Here is a 16,085-nt window from a genome sequence, read left to right as displayed (position 1 = left end):
GCTCTAAGTTTGCCTCCTTATATTTATCATATGCCTTATGAATGTCCTCCTACACCACTGATACTGGACTTTTATTGTTGTAAACCTTAGTGTGTTCCTAATCCACTAATGGTCACAATAATTTCAACTCATTTCTAGCAGGGATGCAAAACACCTGACATTTCATTCTAATTAATATCCTATAATGTTAAAATTTCTATTTCTCTATTGTACATTGACTCAGGGCATATTTGCACCCAGTAGATCTCTAGGTTTTAGTTGCTTAGGCATTTTCAGTAAGTAAAAGAAAAAAGGTACTTGGGTAGAATTGTTTTAACTTTTTTAAATGAGCAAACATCTGCTATACTTATATATAGTTAACTACTGTGGTCTACAAAAGCCACGCCTACCATTATTTTCCAGACATGCCTCTCTCTCTCTAGATTTAATTACCGTACTGGATATATCAGGCTGCTTTGGGACACACCCTTAGCTTTCCAGCTGAAAGGGTGTTCTAGTTGCCATTTGATTCATTTCCAGGGATTTTTAAAGGTGTTACAGCCCAACAATTGTTTTTGGTCTTTAAGCCTTGGAACAAGGGCTGGGGTGGCTGGCTACCTCTTGCTGAAGATGGGGCAAGAAGGTATGCCTTCTTTTAAGAACCTCTTAGTGAATGGAAAGCTAGTAGGAGAAACTTGTTTTTCCCTAAACGGACAAGTTCTGGGTTCTCTATAGTCCCTCAAAATTCTATTACAAACCAGCTAGTTATTTTCTGAGCTCATCATATGTAGCTAAAAGAGGCCAGCTAATGCTTCAACATTCTAATAGAAACCATCTTGCCCTAGTCCACAAGTTCATTGGTTACATTTTTATCTTTCACTTTGCCACAGAAGATCGTTATACCAAATGTTTCATGGTTATATAACATGAGTCACCATTTCTTCAGGCTTTTATGATAGTTTCTTCAACATTTTCCAACCTACACCCTCCACCAAGCCCCACATATTTTAGGTTTTCCTTGCAGCCAGCAGAGTACTTATTAATACAAATTCCTGTATAGGTTTTCTATTGCTACAAAAATGTTGCAAAAAGGACAGCTACAAAATCTTAGTGGTATTTAACAATAAACATTTATTTAGCTCACATGTCTGTGGATTGGCTGGGGATGTGCTGTTCCAGGCTGGGGGCAGTTCAGCTGGGTGACTCTGATCCATGTCTCTCCTCCTCCTCCTGGAACCTGTGGGCTGATCTAGGAATGTTCTTTTGATGGCAACAGAAGGATGCAAGAGCCCAAGACCAATTCTGCAAGAGAATTTCTAGCCTCTGTTGAGGCACGTCTGCTAATATTCCATTAGCCAAGGCAACCACATTCAAAACCCAAACCAAGGGGGGAGGGAAGCACTTTCTGCCTACTATGAAACCAAAGACAGTCACATGGACAAGATCCATGGAGTAGAAAAGTCTACCTCTTCCATGGAAGTGAGAAAAAGGATAAAATATATGTGACGATACTACAGTTCAATGTGCTGCAAGAAAAATCTTGTTTCTCCTTGATTTTTTTCATAATTCCTATATAAGTTAGGAAACTTTTGGTATAAATAACAAAAAACAATCTGGCTAAACTATTCACAAGGGAATTCATTGGAAAAATATGGAGAAATTCATAAAATCAAAGAAACATCTGATCATGCATACCTCAGAAAAAGATTAGGGACAACAAGTTTCCAAAGGTCTAGGTAACAAAATTCATAGTCTCTGTAAGGAAAGCTGTCATGAACGGGGGGGAAACTGTCACATCCTTAAGTCACTCAGCTGAATTCCCAAGGTGGTCTAGCTGAAAGACTCAACCCTAAGCCAATGAGGAGCCAGGGTACTATTCCACTAAATCTACGTATCACAGCAAATATTTGGTCCTCAAAGGAAAATCAACATTTTATTATCAAAAGTAAGAGGGCTGCATGCTGAGAAAGTAAAATCAGCAGGTGTATATCTTGAGACCATAAAAGGCAATCTATTTGAATTTTTAAGGGTATTAAACCTACCAAAAACACCATATTATGCCAATCCACCTACACAAGTAAAATAAAAATTGGATTGAAGAAATAACTCTGTCACTCTAGTAAATATTACACATCAGATGCCATAGAAGCAAAAGACTGGGGTTACTCCACGAGCTCATTGGTTACATTTCTCCCTTCCACTTTGCCACAGAAGATCGTTACACCAAACGCTATGGTTGTGTAACATGAGTCACCATGTCTTCAGGATTTTATGATAGTTCCTTCAACATTTTTCCAATCTACACCCACCATGGATCCCCAAGTGGCTCCAGGTCTACCATTTACTACTTACTTGAACTTGCGCAAGTCACCCGCCTGCAATCTGTCCATTTATAAAACAGGAAAAACCTGTCATCTGTCTCTATAGGTTGCTGTGAAGCTCACATGAATCAACAGAGGTGTACACAAAAGTGCATGAAAAACTGTAAGGTGACTCAAATGTGACAGTAACCCTTATGTGTCTAATGATGCGGGTGCCTAAATGCTGTTTGGCTGCAAATGCCAGCAGGTAGGAAACACCTTGCCCACTTAATTATTTCCTATCATTGGAAGAAGATCCTTTGAATGTAGCATCCCTGAAGATTGAAGGAGGGAGGCAGATGGTTATTTGCATACCAGGCAAGTTGGGACAGTCTTAAGGAGGTCCCAGGCCAGGTCTGTTACCGTATGAGCCACTATTCCATCACCATACAAGGTACTAGCTTGGGAAAATATTCAGTGGTCCCACAAGCCAAAATGAAAGAAGCAGATAGACAAAGAGAAACGAAAAGACAGGAAAAGAAATTCTTATTCGCATTGAAAACTGAAGCCCAAGTTGCCCAGTGAACAGCCGTATGTATCTACAACATTATTTAATTCTATACTTAAAGCCTCTCACCCTTTTGGATGTTTGTCAATTGCAAAAAGATTGTGAAGAGAACAGAAAATAGCAGAACATCTAAACAACCTTCATGTGGTCAGCTGAGGGAGCCTAGATCATCAAAAGCGGCCCAGCCACACAGCTCTTTAAAGATTCACTGTGGCTGGAGATTCACTTTCAGCAACAGCTTACAGTTCATGACTAGGTGATGACAGTATAGATGGAACAAATGTTAACATTCTCCAGACCCCACACAGAAGCATTGGGCATCTTTAAATGCGTCCTTGAAGGCTGTGGAGTGCTGGTCCAGCCATGCCCACATTAAGGCAGAGAAGCACTCAGTCTTCTTTGGCAGGAGATGGCAGCCTGTATGACTTTTCCTTAGTGAGTGACTTGCTCATTCATGTACTACTACTATCCAGCCCCAGTTTCTGTCTTACCTTGTAACAAATCTCTCTTCACTTTTCTATTCCTGTAGTGAAATCATAGTTCTGAGACACTTTTAGTAGGCTCCACGCCCAGCATGGGGCTCGAACTCACCACTCTGAGGTCATCAGTTGCACGCTCTACTGACTGAGCCAGCCAGGAGCCCCTCTGAGACATGATCTTATTTGGTTTTATTGTCATGGTAATTTCCCCTCTCCCCCAATACAAGCAAGGAGTAGGCCCAGGCAAGTATTGTGGCAAGATCTCTTGGCTTTTGTGATTCCAGGAACTGAAACTCATGAAGACAGTATGCTTGTGCCTTGAAGGTAGAGATCTCCTTACAGGGTTGTCTCTGAAGAGAAGAAACCTCCAAGGGTAGAAAAAGGTTTCCAGGCCTAAAGTAAAAATAAGAGATAGAGAAATGAGAGCGAGGTCCTAAGTAGGTCCCAGACAGAAAATCTTCCCCCTAGCACACATACACAGGGACACACATGGACACACATGGGCAAATAGACACAGACACACATGTGGACACATGTATGTGTACATACACAGAATATACAAGCAGAGACACACACTCTTTACCCATTCTACTTCTTGAGCAGAGACTCGTGGGCTGTGTACAAGCACATGGGGTCCTGGAAAGCCTCAGTGAAATCCGCACCATGGCATCAGTTTATAAGCTTTCAGTTGCTGAACTGAAAGGAGCCCATAAGAAAAAAAAAATAAATAAAAGACTATCATATTTGTAAGAGACCAAGGACCAAAACAGCCCATAGAAATCTCAGAGGACAACCCACTGAACATGACTCATGAACTGATCACCCCACATTCCAGACCCTTTGCTATTCTTCAACAGACAGAGAGGAAAAACACCAAATTGTTTAAGATGACGTGTCTAGCATGACAGTAGTATGGAGCTGGAAACAGGAATTAAATTGAATTTTAGGAAAAATAAAGTCATAATTTGGGCATACTGAAGCTTGTGGCCTAACGTCTACACCAGCAACCTCTGCACGTTTTTAAGTTTCCAAACAACCATGAGTTCCTAGAAGACCCCAGGCAGATCTTCCTTCATAGAGCAGGACCTCTCAGGGGTCAGTGGGCACATTGTATCCTTGTATCTTGTTAAAATACAGATTTTTTAAATCAATGAATTTATTTTTGAGAAAGAGACAGAGCATGCATGCAAGCAGGGGAGGGGCAGTGAGAAAGGGAGAGAAAGAATCCCAAGCAGGCTCCATGCTGTAGGCATAGAGCCCAATGTGGGGTTCAATCACATGAAATGAACCATGAGATCGCGACCTTAGATGAAATCAAAAGTCAGATGCTTAACTGACTGAGCCACCCTGCTGTCCCTAAAATACAGATTCTGCTCAAATCCGGGCTGGCCTAAGATTTGTGATTTCTAACAAGTTCGGGAATCCTGCTGATCACAAGTAGCAAGGCCACAGAGATTCATAATGATCTACTCATATAATACAATCTCCAGCAAAGGGAGGGATAAACACATATAATGATGACTGATTATTTTGAACAAGCTGACTCTCTCTTTTGTTATTCCTCCTCCAGAAAAAGGTTTTTGTGTCCTGGCTGAAGAGCCTTGTCACCACTCCACTGATGTCCTCACGGTAAATTTTGTTCAGTAGGAATTCACCTGAAGAACTATGGATATGCACTGGCCCTATCATTCACGATTTACTTTTGGGCTCAGAACAGGAGAGATGGAAAGTACAACACAGGTCCAACACTATGCTAAAGTATTTCACAGTGACGTGTTACAATGATCAACTATTCTTCTAATTAACATTATTCATTCATTTGACTAGTATGTATTGAACACACAAGTATACAATGTAGAGATGTAAACAAAATGCCCATATGAGAGATGTTTACATCCTAATCATACCTATTAACTTTGTGACCACAGGCTACAGAAAAGTGTTGGACACATGCTACCTCGTTTGATTCATAAAAGTAGACAAAAGAAAATACTGAGGGCCACCACGATAAAGCAACTGGTCTGAAGCCAGATAGCAGATAAAAGGCAAGGTATGGGTCTGAACTTGCTTTTCTCCAAGTTCTATCCTCTTTCTAATATCCTGGTGAGCAAAATTGACCATTAAGACCATTGTTACAGGGGCGTCTGGGTGGCTCATTCGGCTAAGAGTCCGACTTCAGCTCAGGTTATGATCTCACACTTAGTGAGTTTGAATTCTGCACTGGGCTTTGTGCTGATAGCTCGGAGCCTGGAGCCTGCTTCAGGTTCTGTCTCCCTCTCCCTCTGCCCCTCCAAGGCTTGGGCTATGTCTCTCTCTCAAAATTAAATAAACATAAAAATTTAAAAAAGACTATTGTGGTGATTGCTACCTCTCCAGGCAGGTGAGGAAAACTGATTGCTTAGGTAAGGAATAGCTCAAAAAGATCATTTTTTATTTACAAAAAAAAAAAAAATGATGTTGACTGATGACGTGCAAATCAAGAGGCATCTCATTTCCATCTGGATAACAGACTGGAACTCATAGGCCAACCAGTTTAAATACCCATCTCTAGTTTAAATTCTTCTTTGATTTGTTTTGTGAAAAGTTATGATCTCAATAGTTATTTCTGTATGACTGAAGACATTACAAGTCCTTGGAAAGCCAACTGCTACTAACCTGAGGACAAACCTAAAGAATTAAGAACACTAGTATTCAAGCATCTTCTGTTTGCAAAGAAATTTCTCTCCCTACTCCACAAAGTAAATTGCAGTAAATTCTTTCTCAGAGTCAGATTGATTCTGTTGCCTTTCAGAGAACATCCTGAGAATTAGCAGTGTCCTGCCAAGGGCTGGAGAGCCCTCAGGTAGCCTGAGGTCAAGTTGGGAAGGGAACAGGAGCACAATAGTAGCAATACACCGGAGGGTCTCCTTAGATTGTGAGCAGCATGAGTAAAGATATCTTATAATTTCTCTTCTGCCAAACTGGAAATCCTGTTTTACTAAGGTTACTTCTCTTACTTCTCTTCAACATAATGTGCTTAATTTAGCCAACACCCCCCCCCCCGCATTAGATACTAATAGACAGGGGTAAAGAAACGCAGAGGTTAAAAGCAGGCTGCAGAATGCATACAAAATTCAATTCGCTTTATAATCGCTTCCGTATCATTATCAATGGGGTTAGTTTAGGAAGTGCTGTTGCAAGGCCGAGATAACCTTGGTACCTGTCTGGGACAACCAGAGTCGCCATGGTTGCCCAGGTCGGCCCTGCTTTGCCACTGTTGAGCCAACACGATCATGAAAACGTCCCCTTTGCACTTTCACGTTTGTTCCCATTTGAACAACAAATTAAGGACTCCCTCTATTTCTGACTGTCATGTCTGCACAAACTTCCCTGCTTGCCAATTTGCAGATTGTGCTGGGAAGCTTGCCACATGGAGAGAACAGAGCAATGAGTATAAATCCAAGTTTCCTCTGATCGGGGAAATCATGGGACAAATCAACAGTAACAACACCTTAGATCTCTACCATGAATATCTGAGATTTATAAGTTTTTTTTTAATTTCTAACTCATTTCTTATAGATGGGAAAATACTGCCATTATCACTACATAACAAATGATGCAATCGAAATAAAGGAAAGGGGTAGCGTGGGTGGCTCAGTGGGTTAAGCATCCGACTTCAGGTTGGGTCATGATCTTGCTGTTAGTGCCTTTGAGCCCCACGTTGGGCTCTGTGCTGACAGGTCAGAGCCTGGAGCCTGCTTCAGATTCTCTGTCTCCCTCTTTGTCTGACCTTCCCCACTCACACCCTGTCTCTCTCTCTCAAAAATAAATAAACACTGGAGCACTCTGGTGGCTCCATTCTGTTAAGCATCTGACTTTGGCTCAGGCCATGACCTCATAGCTCATGAGTTTGAGCCCTGCATCAGGCTCTGTGCTGACAGCTCAGAACCTGGAGCCTGCTTCAGATTCTATGTCTCCCTCTCTCTCTCTCTGACCCTCCCCTGCTCACACACACACACACACACACACACACACACACACACTCTCTCTCTCTCAAGAATATGCACTAAAAAAATTAAAATAATAAACAAACACTAAAACAAAAAAGAAATAAAAGAAAATATAGTTTAAAAGTATCTGACCACCTACTTGATGATAAGCATATCATAGATGATTGGGAATAAAAACACCTAAAATATAAAATATATCTTTCCATCTTCATGGTATTTCAAAACTATTGTGGGAGGCACAGGCTAATGGAAAAAGTCAGAAGCGGTAAATGAAAGATAAGGCTGATACAGTGCCTCAGTTTTGAAAGAACTCTCTCAAGTTTACACAATAAATTAAAGCAAAGGAAGTAGATAGAAATATGCATTTATGGGGTGCATCGTATAGGCAAGGATGGGCTACCCTCAGGCTTCAATTCACTTAATTCTTATTTCAAGCCCTGTGAAGCCATAGCATTTCTTCTCCAGAGGAAGCAACAGACTCTGAGAGGCCAAGCCACTTGCGTGAGATCACACAGCACCCACACCGGAACTACTAAACCAAAGCCAGCATTCTCTCCCTTGGGCTATATGATCTGCCCTCATTCCGAACAGCCAAGTGCAGAAACTGGCCAATATCAAGAATCCTGTAAGTGTGTACACTCAGAGGAAATAAACATAAAGTTGTACAAAGTACAATATGGGGAGGGGGAGACAAAACTTAAAATGAGATAGACATTTTTTAAACTCTAAAGAAATGAAAGATTACTTCTCCACGTTTGCAAAAGCAAATTCCAAAGCAGTTGTGTGTATGATTAGGGGGAGTGAAAAAAGAGGGGAGAGGAATTGTGTAAAAATACATACAGATTAAAAATATTTCTTAACCTGGTCACGCTGAATTTCCTAGGAAGTCTCCCCTACAAGATGCATTAATCCCTTCTTGTTGTTCTATTTTTTTGTTTCATTTGTTTTGGGGGGGGGTTATTTGTTTGTTTCTTTCTTTCTTTCTTTTAAATCCCCATGTACTTGGTAGGGTGCACCTTGCACTCTAAATGTTTCTTTTTTTTTTAAGTTTTTTTAATGTTTTATTTATTTTTGAGTCAGAGAGAGAAGCATGAGAGGGGGAGGGGCAGAGAGACAGGGAGACACAGAATCCAAAGCAGGTTCCAGGCCCTGAGCTGTCAGCACAGAGCCCGATGCAAGGCTTGAACCCACGAACCGTGTGAGATCATGACCTGAGCTGAAGTCAGATGCCCACCCGCCTGAGCCACCCAGGTGCCCCAATAAACCTTCTTATTGTTCTAATGATGGTTACAACAAAATCCATCACAGCCACTGGTGTGTAGTAGGGAAGAGAATCACTGAGCCACAGATTAAAACTTCAAAGTATTTAAACCATGAATGCTTTGGGCTTGCTATCGATTCCATTCACCCCCAATTTATCGAATACTTTGAAGTTACAAAGGAAGGTGCTGGATGGAGGAAAGGGAGCTTAAGGGAAGAGGAATCCAGGATTCCCAGTGTCAAGTACATTGCAACCCAGTAGGAAAGCAGACAGGTCATATATGATTAGTCAAACTGAAGTACAAAGAAAGAGGCAGGAAGACGCTAATGCCAAGTGCCAGTTAACCATAGTTGCCCTTTCTCCCTACATGTGAGTTTCAAATTCCTTATCCTTAAAAAGAAGCTCATAAAGGGGCACCTGGATGGCTCAGTCGGTTAACTGGCCGGCCTCAGCTCAGTCATGATCTCCCAGTTTGTGAGTTTGAGCGCCGCATCAGGCTCTGCACTGACAGCTCAGAGCCTGGAGCCAGCTTCGGATTCTGTGTTTCCCTCTCTTTCTCCCCTCACTCATGCTCTGTCTCTATCTCTCAAAAAATGAATAAACATTTAAAAAAAGAAGCTCATAAAAACACCACATGTGCCACTTACGTGTGGAATCATCCAACTCATAGAAACAGTAGAAATATAGTTGCCAGGGGTGCCTGGGTGGCTCAGTCCTTTGAGCGTTCGATTTCAGCTCAGGTCATGATCTCACAGTCTGAGTTCAAGTCCAGAGTTAAAGCCCCATGTTGCTCTCTGTGCTGATAGCTCAGAGCCTGGGGGCCTCCTTTGAATTCTGGGTCTCCCTCTCTCTCTTCCGCTCCCCACCCAAAAATAAGTAAACATTGTTTTTAAATTAAGGAAAAGAAAAGAAATATAGTTATTTTATTTTACTTTATTTTATTTTATTTATTTTTGAGACACAGAGAGAGACACAGTGTGAAAAGGGGAGGAACAGGGAGAGGGGGAAAGACAAAATCCGAAGCAGGCTCCAGGCTCTGAGCTAGGAGTCAGCACAGAGCCCAACACGGGGCTCACACCCACGCACCGTGAGATCATGACCTGAGCCGAAGTTGGACACTCAACCAACTGAGCCACCCAGGCGCCCCAGAAATATAGTTGCCAAGGGCTGGGTGATGAGGGAAACATGGAAAGGTTGGCAAAAGGGTACAAACTTTCAACTAAAAGATCAATAAAGTCTGAGGATCAGATGTAAAACATGGTTACTAAAGTTGGTAACACTGTATTGCATAACAGAAATTTGTTAAGAGAGTGGAACTCTCTTGTTCTTACCACACACACACACACACACACACACACACACACGCAGATAATATGTGAGGCAATGCATGTGTTCACTTGATGGAAGGAACCTTTCACAATGTACCTGTACATGAAATCTGATATTGCACCTTTTACATAACTCACAATTTTATTTGTCAATTACACCTCAATGAAGCAGGGAAGGGAGGGATTGTGACATTCACCACTTCCTTGCATACTTTTTAAAACAATTTTTAAAGCTATTTTTTAAATTTTTTAATGTTTTATTTATTTTTGACACAGAGAGAGACAGAGCATGAGAGGGGGAGGGGCAGAGAGAGGAGACACAGAACTGGAAGCAGGCTCTAGGCTCTGAGCTAGCGGTCAGCACAGAGCCTGACTCGGGGCTCGAACCCACAAACGTAAGATCTGACCTGAGCCAAAGTCAGAGGCTTAGCCAACTGAGCCACCCAGGGGCCCCTAAACAATTTTGTTAATGTTTTATTGATTAGAGAGAGAGACACACACAGTGTAAGCAGGAAAGGGTCAGAGAGAGAGAGGGAGACAGAATCCAAAGCAGGCTCCAGGCACTGAGCTGTCAGCACAGAGCCTGACACGGGGCTCAAACCCACGAACCGTGAGACGATGACCTGAGCCAAAGCCGGACGCTTAACTGACTGAGCCACCCAGGCGCCCCATAATTTTTAAAAAATAAAATCATTGAAAAAATCCTCTGAAAACCTTATCGTGCCAATGAAAAGTCATACTGACAAAGAAAAATGGGCCCTGTTTTAACCATTTAATGCGAATCCGCACCATTCACTCCATCCTGGCTCAGGCAGGTCTGTGTGCATGGAGGAGCCCTAACCGCAGGTGCTGCTGAGTCCCCTTCTCCTCCGGTTCCTGTGGCCTCCCTGTGACCTCCCTGCCAGTTCCCTCCTCCAGCCCAGCCCAGGCCCTGCTGACTCTCAAGCACAACTGTCTCCAATGATCTCATGCACACTCATGGCTTCAATTCTCTGTTGACCTGAAGTTATGCCTCCAGCCCAGACGTCTGTGAGCTCCAGACTCATATATCTGCCTGCCTGGTGGATACTTCCACTTGGACGTCTCTAAGCCCTGTGCAAAAGGAACTCACTGTCTCCCCTCTCTTCCAGAGACAGTGCCTTCCTCCCTCATCCCCTTCTTGGTCAACAGCCATTGTCACCGCTAGTTGCACGACCCATCCTCTGGCTGTCTTCTCGGTACATCCTTCCCTTTCTTTCTCCAGCCAGCACTTCAGCCTTCACTTTCACTACTTAGAATATAACATAAGAGGAAAGGAAACTGGAAGATAATGCCTCTTTCCCCCGCCCCTCCTTTGGCCATTTTTTACATCAAATAATTGGTGCAGTGTTTTGCTTTTCTAGTACAGTTCTTAATTTTTGTTGCTCTTTTATAATTTTGTGTGATGGCTGCAAGAGGTAGATATATTTCTATCCTCTGGACCATTTAAATTGGCTTATGTACATTCTGTAACATATTTCAGATACTTAAGGTTTTTTTAAATTTAATCCAGGTTACCTAACATATAGCAATAATGATTTTGGGAATAGAATTCAGTGATTCATCACTTACATACAATATCCAGTGCTCACCCCAAAGAGTGGGCTCCTTAATGCCCATCACCCATTTAGGCCACAACCCCCCACCCAACACCCCTGCATCCCCCCTCAGTTTTTTCTCTGTATTTAAGGGTCTTTTATGCTTTGTCTCCTTGTTTCTATGTTGTTTTTGCGTCCCTTCCCTTCTGTTCACCTGTTTTATTTCTTAAATTCCACATATGAGTGAAATCATATATTTGTTTCTCTCTGAATGACTTATTTCACTTAGCATAAGGCACTCTAGTTCCAACCACATTGTTGCAGATGGCAAGACTTCATTCTTTTTGATTGCCGTGTAACATTCCATTGTACATATATACCACATCTCCTTTATCCGTTCATCCATTGATGGACACTTGGGTTTTTTCCATGATCTGGTTATTGCCAACAGCGCAGCAATAAACACCAGGGTGCATGTGCCTCTTCGAATCAGCATTTCACATCCTTCAGATAAATTCCTACTAGTGCAATGGCTGGGTCATAAGGCAGTTCTATTTTCAACCTTTTGAGGACCCTCCATCCTGTCTTCCAGAACGTCTGCAGCAGTCTGCATTCCCACCAGTGGTGCCAAAGGGCTCCCTTTGCTCTGCATCCTCACCAACATCTGTTGTTTCCTGCCTTGTTGAGGGGTAATGCTTCGTATATGCTTGTCATGTTCCCACATGGTTGCATGTTGCTCATTTCTGATTCAGATATTCTTATCTCTTCTGTCTCTGAACAGAGAACGAACAGAGTGGGAATCTGTATAGACAAGCAGTTTACTACTGGGGCTCCGTGCAACGTTATTGCCAAGAAGTTTTCATAGATATTTCTTTTTTAAAAAGAAAAAAAAGGGGGAGGAGTAGTGGTACCAACATTAGCAAGACTGTCTGTTGACTGTTTCCCAGACCTTCCCCCCTTTGCCCCTGGCGCCCAGGTTTTTGGGCTCCAGAACAGAGCTCTGGTTTTCACTCTGGGCCCAAGAAATGAACGCGAGGATTCCATCTGGTTCTGACCCACTGGTAACGTGATATGTGTGCAAACGTGATGCTTGGATCTAAGAGGGGGATTGGTTTTCTTTGTATCGCTGAGCCTCGGCTTGCATATTTTCCAGGCACCTGAGGGAACTACGTCCACACGCTCATGGTACCAGCTTGGCTGTTTTCTTTGGGATCCCTGACTCACATAGTCAGCACTACTAGAAAGATGAGGCTTCTGGTCCCCTCTCAACCAGCTGCCCTGCTGGCACCTGCCCTCATGACGGCTGTCCCCACCCCATCCCCAGTGAAGTGCTTTACAATCGGACTCTGGCTGCTTCCGCCTGTCAGCAGCACGCAAGTTACCCTGCCCTGGGCTCCTAGAGCTATAAGCCTGCCCCTCTCCGGAGCTGGGACTTTGCCCTCCCCGCCCCCCCCCCCAGTGTGTTCGGGGTGCTGGAGGCAGCCACAAAGCTGGCTATGTAGCAAATCTGCACTAAGAAAGGACCACTCAGCTGAAGGAAAAGCACCTGCCTATAGTTCCCGCTTCGGAACCCGAGAAAGTAGTGCTTAACCAGGTGTAGGTACCCGTTACCGCTGCACAGCCTGACCTCTTTGCAAAACCACAGACCACAGCTGCCTGGTTACGTCTCTGAGAAGCTCCAGCAAAGACCTGTTTGCGGTCACCTAGTTGCCCAGCTCTTCCGAGCGTGGCTCACTTCCTGGCAACCCACCTGCTTCGGGGAGGTGTTAATATACAGACAGCCCCCTACCCTCGAGGATATGGAATAAGCTCATGAGGCAGAATTTCTTGGTGAGCCCAAACTGATTTTGGCTTCCCTTGAGTCAAAACAGGTGGGCCAGGAAACCCTTCACCCGCCTCGCTTTGCACCGGGTGATCTGGTCATGAGCGGCTCGGGGCTGGAGGAGCAGACAGAGCTGGTTTGGGAGACCTGAAAGAAGGCACAGGGACAGGACGGGGAGTGAGGAGGCCTGGAGGAAGAATCTGGAGCAGAATCTGCCTGCCTCCGGCTGCCATCCCTAACCCCCCTCCCCACTACCGACCTTCACCATGGCCTCCAGCTTCAGCCTCAGTGGAGGGAAGTTTAAGAAACTGGCAGGAAGGATGCTTTTAGACTGTGCACACAGGGAGGCTGCTGGGGCCCAGAGCACTCCTGATTTTAGGAGGGAAGCATCCTCGCTACCCTCTCCCCAGACCCTATTTTCTGCCACAAAACACAGCCCATCTGGCCCCCGATCCCAGTGGAATAAGCTTTTCAGGAGCAACAGCAGCAGCCGAGAAACAGGCAGAGGCCCCGGGGAAGGTGTCCATGGAGGAGGAAGGATCCAGATGTGTTACTGAGCACAGGAGGGACACCGCCAAGCAGGAGGCCCTCAGCAGTGGCGGGGAAGACTTTCCAGCGTGGAGGTGAGAGGTAAGGTCACCAGGAGCGTCACTGCCATTACTAGGACCTTCCTGGCCCCGTAATTCCTCCCAGAGGCTAGAGAGCCGCAGGCAGGCGGGGCAGGCCCTTTCTCTTCCCTTCCAGTATCAATGAACCTTCTGGTTTCCTCCTTCCCCTTTTCCCCAGGCCACACTTTCCCCACCCGCCCAGTCTCCCTGGAACAATTAGATCCAAAAAGGAGGTAGCTGGCAGGCAGGGGCTTTCATATTTTATTTAGGTGACTCGCTGGGTGGTGGTGTCAGCGCCCCCCTCCACCCCGCCCTTGGGGTTACTGGACAAGAAACAGACTCATAAAACACACGGTCAGACTCTGGGCCGGGGGTTGTTTCTAGTAAAGGGAGTTCCCATTGTCTTAAATCACCCGGGATTGTTTACTGCGCGAGGCAGCCGTTTAATCTGAAACATAGACAGAAATCACTGCGGCCGTGGGTCCCTGCATGTCTTGGCTGAGCCGACTTTTACATTCTGAGCACTATAAGTACCAAGTGGCCTGGATGGCATGAAGCCAAGCGGTAATGTTTCCTTCTGCTGTTGTCGAGAAAGGCATTCAGGAAAACAATCGAGCACAATAAGGGCCTTCCTGTTCCGGCAGGCGGTTGGCCGGGCGTGGGAACCACCCAGCCATCGTGGAGTGAGTCATCCGGGGAACTGGGCGCTTCCTTCTGCTTTGTCCCAGGCTCTGTCAAAGGCGGCCGGGGACATGCTGTGGACCCACCAAGGCCCCCATTTTCAGAACCAATCTCCCTCCTCCCCAGCACCGTGGGATTTCCCCCACTCACCCGGTCCACGTTTACGCAGGGAAATGTCACAAACATGTTTCTCAGTTGGGAATGACCTTGGCTGTGAGTTTCCCTCCAGCCAGGTAGTCAGTTCTGCAAGAGGAGGCCCACTGGGGCTTGCTCAAAGACATTTCAAAATGCCTGTTTCATGGGCTTTTCGTGACGTGGGGCTAATAAACTTGGCCCATGTGTTGACTAACGCATGCCTGGCTAGTCGAGACACAGCGACCAATGGCAGCTGCCTCTGCTGGGCAAGTGGCTGATGGAGCGGAAATGAAACCAGCTGTGTATAAAATTAATTAGAACGAGACCAAAAAGAAACCACACCTCGTACTGTGTTAGGACCTTTTCTTTGTCAGGAAATGCAACTGAAATACTAAGAGGTGCACGGACATGTCCTGGCTGCAAGAAATGGAAAGTAGGAAGACGTCACACAGTCAATGGTTGTTTGTGGCTCTCTCTCCTTCATCTCTCCCTCTCTCCTCCCTACCCCTTTCTTCCTCTCTTTCTTTCCCCTATCTCTGGGATGGGGTAAAATATTCTGCCATGAATCGAGACTCTAAAAGATCCTTCAGAATAAGATCCAACAGGGACGCATGGGTGACCCAGTCGGTTAAGCAACCAACTTGGGCTCAGGCCATGATCTTGCATTCAGTGAGTTCAAGCCCCACCCCGGACTCTGGGCTGACAGCTCAGAGCCTGGAGCCTGCTTCGGAGTCTGGGTCTCCCTCTCCCTCTGCCCGTGCCCCACTCACTCTCTCTGTCTCTCTCTCAACAATAAACAAATAAACATCAAAAAATTTTTAAAAATACAGAATAAGACCCAATGGAGATGTTAAACTTGACATCATCCCCTATTCTCTGTTCTAGGAGTGAGCACGCAATGTGCCTTGACAGTTAAGCCAACGGACATTCATTTTTGAAGGGTCACAGGACCTGCCTCCCCAAAAGATGCCGCCTGAGGATAATGACTGTTTCGAGCAGCAGGCACTTGAAGGCAGGACAAGGCTTCCTCTGAACCCCTATCTGCATGAAGACTCGTCCTCCAGTAAGATCTCAGTTGTAGTAAATTCCTCCCCAGGAAATTCATCACCCAGGGAAGATTGCCTCTTGTGGGGGGCGGGGGGGTATCACACCCAGGCCACCTCTGTCCCAAGCCACCATCTCCCACCTGTCCTCCTCAGGGTCCATTCACCTTTTCCCAAAATCATTCTCTCTCCCTGAGGAGGCCTGTCGCCCCACTCCCCTTTCTCTGTGAAGATGGTATTTAAGCCGGAATTGTAAGCTGCCTCTCTGAATTACTCATTTTCCCTGGGCATCTCACATTAATGTATGAGCACTACATGTTAATAAATTTGTTTTTC

At 44.9% G+C, this 16,085-nt stretch overlaps 1 long non-coding RNA gene across 1 annotated transcript; it reads right to left on the bottom strand.

The window, feature by feature from the left end:
• Positions 1–3,328: 3,328 nt before the first annotated feature.
• Positions 3,329–14,874, bottom strand: LOC115286344. The gene is made up of 3 exons (XR_003906011.1): positions 14,722–14,874; positions 3,910–4,022; positions 3,329–3,719 (listed from the first exon to the last, which is right to left on the bottom strand). It is a non-coding gene; the product is annotated as an uncharacterized LOC115286344 (long non-coding RNA).
• Positions 14,875–16,085: the final 1,211 nt, after the last annotated feature.

The sequence above is a fragment of the Suricata suricatta genome, chromosome 3, assembly GCF_006229205.1.
Source record: "Suricata suricatta isolate VVHF042 chromosome 3, meerkat_22Aug2017_6uvM2_HiC, whole genome shotgun sequence".
Lineage (NCBI taxonomy): Eukaryota > Metazoa > Chordata > Mammalia > Carnivora > Herpestidae > Suricata > Suricata suricatta.
The sequence above is the reverse complement of the archived record's forward strand: the minus strand, read 5'-3'. Positions and strand labels throughout refer to the sequence as shown.